The 8,665-nt window shown below is 34.9% G+C and overlaps 1 pseudogene; it reads left to right on the top strand.

The window, feature by feature from the left end:
• Positions 1-5,307: 5,307 nt before the first annotated feature.
• LOC120219732 lies at positions 5,308-6,855 on the top strand (annotated as a pseudogene).
• The last annotated feature ends 1,810 nt before the right edge of the window (positions 6,856-8,665 follow it).

Genomic DNA, 8,665 nt, shown 5'->3' with positions numbered 1-8,665 from the left:
TTTGTTTTTCACTGTTTGTAGGTCTATATTAACCTATCATAATGTGTCTACCATCTATTTTCTGATGGAAAGTATGCTTCTTTAGGGCAAAGTCAGCAATATATGGGATCATCACCCTTGCCAAGAATGCCAGACACAAATCAGGTGTTTTGTGACTGTCTGTGGGTGAATATGGATGAGTGATCACAGTTCCTCAAGGTACCAGGAGCTGATACAGACTTTATGGAATCTGAAATTTATGCAATTGGAGATCCTCTTAAAGAAAATGAATTAACATATAAATAAGTATAAAGATACAAAATTACACAGCATCTCTCAAAGCCTAGAAAAAACCTTGGCAAGAGAGGATACTTGAAGCTTAAGTGCTATTAGCTCTTTGATAAATTCATCCCTACCTCCAATTGTACTTAGCATATTAGCTTTTAATATTTTTGACTTAATACAATGTATCCTGATTTATTTTTTATCTTTGCCTCTGAATTTTCTAGCTATAAGATGCAGAGTCCTACTGAATCTACTTGTTACTTAATGCAGGGATTTTATTTCATAAGAAGACATTCGATTTGGTCCTTCCCTATATTCTCCTCTTTTGAATACTATATATTTTCATGTTTCATGATTATTCTGTTTCATCATACTTCTATAGGGGATTGTATACTCATATGGTAGTAGAAATTGAGATTAAATCTCTCAGAAATTCTATTGTTTTTCTATCCTGAATCTTTAAGGCCGGTATAAGTCTTGAAAGGCTTGCATATAACAATGTTACTTTGCCAGCATCCTATACTTGTTCGTTTTCTGCATCATTAGTACATTTTGACATTATCTTGGATACAATGCCCTCACTTCCTGCTTTCTGCATGACAGTGTTTTTCTGTCACAAGTTAATTAGAATCATGACATTATTTTTTGTTTTCTTAGAGAAGCACTGTCCAACAGGGGCATAATGTGAGCACTAAGAAAGAGCCACACATGTAATTTTAAATTGTCTAACAGTTACTTTTAAAAACGTAGGAAGAAGCAAGTAAAATTATTTTAATGATATATTTTCACTGACCTAATATAACCAAAATGTTATCATTTCAAAATGTAATCCATATAAAATTATCTAAAATTTGTTAATGTTTATTCATTTTTGAGAGAGAGAGAGAGAGAGAGAGAGAGAGAGAATGGGTGGGGCAGGGGCAGAGAGAGTGAGACACAGAGTCTGAAGTGGGCTCCAGGCTCTGAGCTGTCAGCACAGAGCCGACGCGGGGCTCTAACCCACAGGCCGTGAGATCATGACCTGAGCCAAAGTCAGACGCTTAACCTACTGAGCCACTCAGGCTTCCCATCCATATAAAAATTATTAACGGAATACCTTAAATTTGTTTATACATTGTTTCCTTTCTTCTTTTTTCTTTTCTTTTTCTTTCTTTCTTGCTTTTTTTTTTTTTTAAATCTGGTGGTATATTTTAACTAGTCACTTCTAATTGCCTAATAGCACAGTGGTTTGTGGGTACTAAATTGGACAACACAAGTATAAAGAGATGGTAGCAGCAAGCTCAACTCTGTGTGAGCCATGGACTTTCTGGTGCGTTTCCTGTTACTCCGGGATAACATAGGTGGCAAAACCTGCCTTCCCTATATGCAACCTATGGCTTTTCCCTCATTGAGAATGTTAGTGAGTTTCTTCTAGCATATTGTTTACCTACCTCCCCAACTGATAGTCATTCTGTTTACCATAGGAAGTTAAAATTCTGCTTAGCCCTTTCTTTAATCTGATGATAGTTTAATACATTGGTACAATTGTGGGGCTTTTTTTTTTGTTGTTTGTTTGGGTTTTTTTTTAGTATCTAGCATAAAACTGCTATTCTTTCTTAGTTTCAAGAGCTGATGCTGATTTTTATACTATTTCAATGTAATTTATTATCCTTTTTTATTTTTCAGTTCCAATAAGATCCAAATTTTATTTTTTTGAGTATTAAACATTTTATTTAGATCCAGATTTTGAAAGGTTAAACACTTGCATGCAATTTTCATTTTAGCCAGTAAACCATTTGAAATTATTTTAGAAACTCATAAAGATAATCTGAATATAATAGAGAGAAATATTTCTTCTCATAAATTATTTATTGTGAAACTAGGTGCCACTACAGAAAAAGAATCAAGGTGTGCCAGGTGTACCAGCCTGTAGTATAAAGAAAAGCAACAAAGATGATAAGTCTTGCCATAAAAAGAAATTCAAACATACTTTTCTTTTGATGATGTAAAAGTATCTAGATTTCCTAACCAGCTTTAATTTACTTTTATTATAGTACATTTTGTTTAACCACTCTTTGACATGATGTATTTTAAGACACATAGAGTAATACTTTTCTTCAAAACTTACATTGTATGTGTGTATGTGCTTTATAATATTCAAAAAGCTATATTTACTAACTGACTTTTGAAAGCAAATGTATGTCCAGTGCTTAGAAAATACACTTGGCAATTATCTAAAAAAAATACACTGAGTAGCTATAAGTCTGTATGAAGTTATAAAATAAAAATATTATATAAAAAATATATATTTATCCTATTCATTCTATATGTGTAGAATAGTTTAAAAATCATTATGTGTAGTCTACAAAATAGCAGTGTGTTAGGCATCATCTCTATTTTACAATTAAAATTAAAGGTTGCAAAGAACAAGTATGTTGTTAAAAAATACAAACTCATTAAGGATTTTACTTCTACATCTATGCCCAGGGCTCTTCCTAAAGCTCATTTTTTTTCTGAGTTTGTATTTTTCTTTCTTACTTTTTTTGAATAGTTGTAGTGATAATGGGAAAGAAGACAGACTACTTTCTGTTGTCCTTATTTACAAATTGGCTGAAATTGTGGTGTAGAAAAATGTGTAAATGGAACATAGTTAAAAGCGAGAAAAACACGCACCTAGCTAGCAAGAAGGGGCATATGAATAACAATATTAATGAAAAACAATGCATGTATGTTACTTCTTACATTTGAATAAGATTTTAAAGCATTTTCACAGAAAGTTTTTTAGAGGAAAAAAGGACATATAGATTTTAGGATAGTTATTTTTAAGAAACAGTGGTGTCTCTAACAACGTGGTTTGGAAATCTGCTTCACCATTTTCTTTCATTGTGCCCATCCCATGCTCCATATGTATATTATTCACTTGGGGTCAATATTTACTTAAATATCCTTGATTTTTACAATAAGTCAGAATCACACAGTAGCATATCTTAAAAACCACTCACTGATGTTACTTAATGAAGAATCAGAGGGTTTTTTTTAAAGTTTATTTATTTTGTGGGGGGACAGCTGAGAGAGAGGGAGAGATAGAATCCCAGGTAGGCTCTGCACCATCATCATGGACCTGAGCCAAAACCAAGAGCCGGATGCTCAGCCAACTGACCCACCCAGGTGCCCCAAGAAATGTAGAAATTTGAGTGAGGAAAGGAATTGAATATAAAGAAAAAAAAAATGGAAAAGAAGGAAGTAGTGCAGGAAAATAAGGGGGAAGAAAAAAAAAGGATTGGCCCTAATAACAAAACAATTGAAAACCACCCAAATTCTGAAATTTGGGAACATGAAAAATAATCAGATTAAATTTTGTTTCAAGACATCACTTACTGTTACAGATATTTACATCTTCCAGTCACTGTGTACTTTCATGCTCTTGTCCGGTACCACTTTCATTTTACAAGCCAATGGTCTAACAATTACTTTAGCTGCTTTAATATAGATTGTTTGATGCTCTTGGTGTTACTCTTGGGTAATAGCTAGGCTGATGACAAGTTCTCCATTTGTTTTGATTACTGCCATTGGCATGAGGATTTCTGCCTAGGCTGCTGTAATGGCCTTTCCCTTCCTCACAAAGAGTCATCCATGACAACCATTTCTTCTTAGGTAACTGGAGAGAGAGAGAACTACAGACAACCTGTCAGTGAATTTTTCAGTCCATAACCAGTTGCCAGCATAAAAGTCCTTGTCTGTGTCTGCAATACAACAAAGCAGTAGTTTTAAATTACTGATTGCCTCTTTGTACCTTCAAAATGTTACCTGACCTGTATTTTTCACACAAAAAAATTTCATCAGTTTGTAGAACAGCTCCAGTCTCTAACAGAAAGTTATAGAACCTCTTAATGGAATTTGGGCACTAATCTCTGTTCAACTGTGAAGAAATTCTTTTGGAATTGAAAATTACAGCCATATTAAAACCTTTCTCTTGTGCTGTGAACAATAAATGCCAAGAGGCTTTTTCCCCTTTAATGATTAACTGCTTTTTGGAAAGTACTGCCATTTACCACAAGCAAATTCCTTGCTTTGTAGATCAGATATGACTAAAAACACTAGGTGGTTGCCTCTTGTGAATAGATTTAGAAAGTACTAATTATAATACTAATATACCACAATCATGCTTAATTTGTGTAACTCCCTTAATGCCAGATAAGTGAACTCTGTGAAGCAAATTGGGATGGCAACAATACGATTTTTACCTTTTGTCTATTTACTTTCTTACATGGTAGGATTGACAGCAGGGAATAAGAACTCTTTGTCTACATAACCTTTAAAAAAGTTATTTGTTACATGCAAGCAGATAGAATTTAGATTTTTTTGTATATTTTAAATTAAAATAGCTTTTTAATTTAATATTGTGTTTTAAAAAGTACCTAGACGATAGTTAGTGTGGATGATTAGAATTGTACCTCTATCATGTAATTTGATCTCATGGCCCTTTTTAAAGGCTGTAATACCAAATAAATTTATTATATTAAAATTAATATAATACATGCCAGAAATTAAGGATTTCTGAAAAAACATTAAATGGAAATGCTATGGATTTTTTGTTAGAATTTTAGTAATTATGTAATGACATCAGTTAAAAGAGTGAAATGAGGGAATAAAAAATAAATGTTCTGAATTGTTCCATCAATGCAATTTCTTATTTTAAGATCAGAAAACAATGACTACAAAGATCAATTAAGTCAGAACTTACTATTTCAAAGAAATACAAATCAGCTGAAACTAATAGATTGTAGGACTAAAAGAATTTGACTTATTTAAAATAAATCAAGGCATTGGGGAAGGTTTTTTCTGGCTGTTCAGTTTCCATTATCTTGTGTTAAATGGACACACCTGTCAGGTATTATATAACCTTGCAGAGCAGAACTGAAGTGTATTTGGCAGGACCAACTGACACCCCCATGCTTGGGTACTTGGTGAGGCCATTGTCCCTGTGCTGCCCTGTGGCACTGAGCCAGTCACAGCTAGATGGAGAAGGAGCACAGGAAGAAGAAGGAACAAGCTGTTAAAGGTCTAGAAACATGAGATGGTTGAATTATGCGTTCTGCTTCAGAGCAAGAATGCTGGTGCCGTGATTGGAAAAGGAAACAAGAATATTAAGGCTCAAAGGGCTCCTGGGTGCCTCCGTGGGGTAAGAATCTGACTCTTGATTTTGGTTCAGGTCATGATCTCCTAGTGGTGGAATCTTGCCCCATGTCAGGCACTACACTGGGCCTGGAGTCTGCCTAAGATTCTCTCTCTCTCTCTCTCTCTCTCTTTCTCTCTCTCTCTCTCTCTCTCGTTCTCTCTCTCTCTCACTCCCTCACTCCTTCTCTCCCCGCCCCCCCAAAAAAGGCCCTCCTTCAGACTATAATGCCAGTGTTTCAGTCACAGATAGCAGTGACCCAGAGAATACATTGAGTGTTGGTGCCGATATTGAAACAATTGGAGAAATTCTGAAGAAAATTGTCTCTACCTTGGAAGAGGGCCTGCACGTGCCATCACCCACTGCAAATCCACCTGACTCTGACTCTGATGCTGTGGAATGCTTATATTACCTACACTGTCTATAAAGGAAGTGACTTTGCAAGTTGGGACTGTTGATTCATCAGAGTCTGGCAGGAGGAATTATTGGAGTCAAAGATGCTAAAATCAAAGAACTTCAAGAGAACACTCAGATGATAATCATGCTTTTCTTGAAATGCTGTCCTCATTCTTGATAGAGTCATTCTTATTGGAGGAAAACCTGATAGGGTTGTCAAGTGCATCAAGATCATCCTTGATCTTACTTTGGAGTCTCCATCAAAGGAGGTGCACAGCCTCATGATCCCAATTTTTACAATGAAACTGACAATTATGGTGGTTTTACAATGATGTTTGATAACCACCATGAACATGCTTTGGAATTTCCCATGTGGGGGATAGGCAGTTTTGGCACAATGGCTCTTGGTAGGGTGGATGTCCTATGCCTCCATCTAGAAGAGATTATGATGATATGACCTTTTGTCTAGGACCTTCTCCATCTCCTCCTAGATGAGGATGCTGGGGTGGTAGCAGAGCTCGGACTCTTCCTCCAACACCACCACCTAGGGGAAGAGATCTAAGGGCCTATGACAGAAAAAGACCCAGAGACCACTATGATGGCTTTCATGAAATTCAGGACTCTCCAATAGATACATGGAGCCCATCCAAATGGCAGATGGCCCATGAACCATGGGATAGCTCCGGATATGATTATTCCTATGCAGGGGGTCGTGGCTCATATGGTGATGTTGATGGACCTATTATTACTACACAAGGAACTATTCCCAAAGATTTGGCTGGATCTACTACTGGCAAATATGGTCAACAGATTAAATAAATCCATCATGAACCAGGAACTTCAATCAAAATTGACAAGGCTTTAGAAGGGTCCGAAGATCCGATCATTACCATTACTGGAACACAGGACCAGATACAGAATGTATAATATTTGCTGCAGAACACTGTGAAGCAGAATTCTGGAAAGTTTTTCTAAGACTAGTGAAGAACTGAAGGAGTCTTGCATCTTGTTGTTGTTGTTTTAAATCTGCTTCTGTTCAAAAACCCAACATTCCTCTGATTCATAGGTGTTCTGCATTTGAGATGTAGTGAAATCTTTGCTGTTTACTAGATGTAATGTTTTAGTTCCTTACAAATGGGGAGGAAAGGGCATGCAAAAATTAACATTGAAATTTTGAAACATCAGCAGAGTGAATGAGTTTTAGTTCGTGTTTATTGTTGGTGGTCTAACCTAAAAACAAGAAAAAATTCTTTCCCCGTGTAATTATTGTGAACACTTTGCTTTGTGGTCACCGTAACTTTTTGGGATGTGGGAAAAGGAGGAAAAGTATCACTAGTGCATATGTCCCTGGCATATACCCAGAGCATTGGGCAGAATGTAATATTCTTTTCTTAATGATTTTTAAAATAAATTTAGTGAACCTATTTTTGGTTGCCATTATTTTAAAATCATTTTTCAAATGACTGGATTCCCCAACCCACCCCAAACTAAACACTTAGTTTGATTTTTAACTCCTCTGTTGGATATAAATAAATGTAACTCTTCTTGGACATAGGCATGATATCTTGGCAAATTCCATTCTGGTGATTTCTTGACGATTTAAAAGGCCATTGCTTGGGAAGAAATTCTGTCATGCATAGTCATGCTTATAATAAGCTGGGGATTTTTTTGTTTACCTTTGCATATACTTATCCCTGCTCTGCAGCAGTTTTCTATAGTAGTATTATGAAGTAGAACCAAGGTGGGAAGCAATACTATAAGTTCAGTAGTGGTATAAGTAAATGCCAGAAGCCTAATGGCAGCATTATTAATCAGAATAATACCTGGTTATGGAAGTGACTGATGCTAAATAAATTCTTATTATTTTTTATTAGATAATTTCTCACAGACAAACTGTCAGCATGGTAGTTCCTATTTGTTACATTTTGTTAAAAAATATATATATACTCTTATATTTCCACTGTATGCAAATTGAAGGAAAAAGATGTACCATTTCTCTGGTGTGTGTAGGATAATGTAGCAAACATTTGTGAACAATTAAAAAAAAAGACGAAAAAAGTTCCTGTGAATGTCTTGTGTAGTATCTTGGGATTTTTATTAAGAGTTAAAAGTTCACTTCCAAATAAATAAAGCTCCAATAAAGGCCAATTTGAACAAGCGTTGATTGACTACCTATAAAATTTGTTCAAACATTCTTCTTGTAAGGAAATACAGTAATCTTAAATTACCAAAACATAAATAAATAAAATAAATCAAGGTATAGATTTTCATGTTATGGTAAAATTCAGATAAGCACATAAAATTGTGAATGCATATTTTAACAGAACTAAAGCTCCAAGCATGGACATACGCCAAGCAGTCTTTTAAAAGCAATAAAAAGACAGCTGAGCAGTTGGCCAAAGCAAACATACAAGGAGACAGTCCCAAAAATTAACTTAAAAAATTAACATTTAGGTAACGTGATAAAAATGAGATATAGTGATTTCCAAATAAGCCATGGCTAAAAATAATATTTAAACCACATCACATAATATTTTATTCAAATGGAACACATACACATATATTTACAGTACATTTTCCTGTGGAGTTTATTATCTTTTGAGAAAATTCAACTCTGTTGGAATTCTTTTCACGATAAGCAATTACATAAAGGGATGTCTAATCAAACTACTACACTGTTATAATGCAAATACTTTTTAAACAATGTTCCTGTTCTTAAAGACTGCCAGCAGGTCATTTTTTGCTTAGGATTCATCACAAAAAGACATTGCCACATAAAAGAACTATTTTTAGAAATTACGTAATCTTACTTGTTGGGAGAAATATTTTAAAGACATATCCATTCACTCA

The sequence above is a fragment of the Hyaena hyaena genome, unplaced genomic scaffold (genome assembly GCF_003009895.1).
Source record: "Hyaena hyaena isolate Hyena2069 unplaced genomic scaffold, ASM300989v1 scaffold_644, whole genome shotgun sequence".
Taxonomy (NCBI): domain Eukaryota; kingdom Metazoa; phylum Chordata; class Mammalia; order Carnivora; family Hyaenidae; genus Hyaena; species Hyaena hyaena.
The sequence above is the reverse complement of the archived record's forward strand: the minus strand, read 5'-3'. Positions and strand labels throughout refer to the sequence as shown.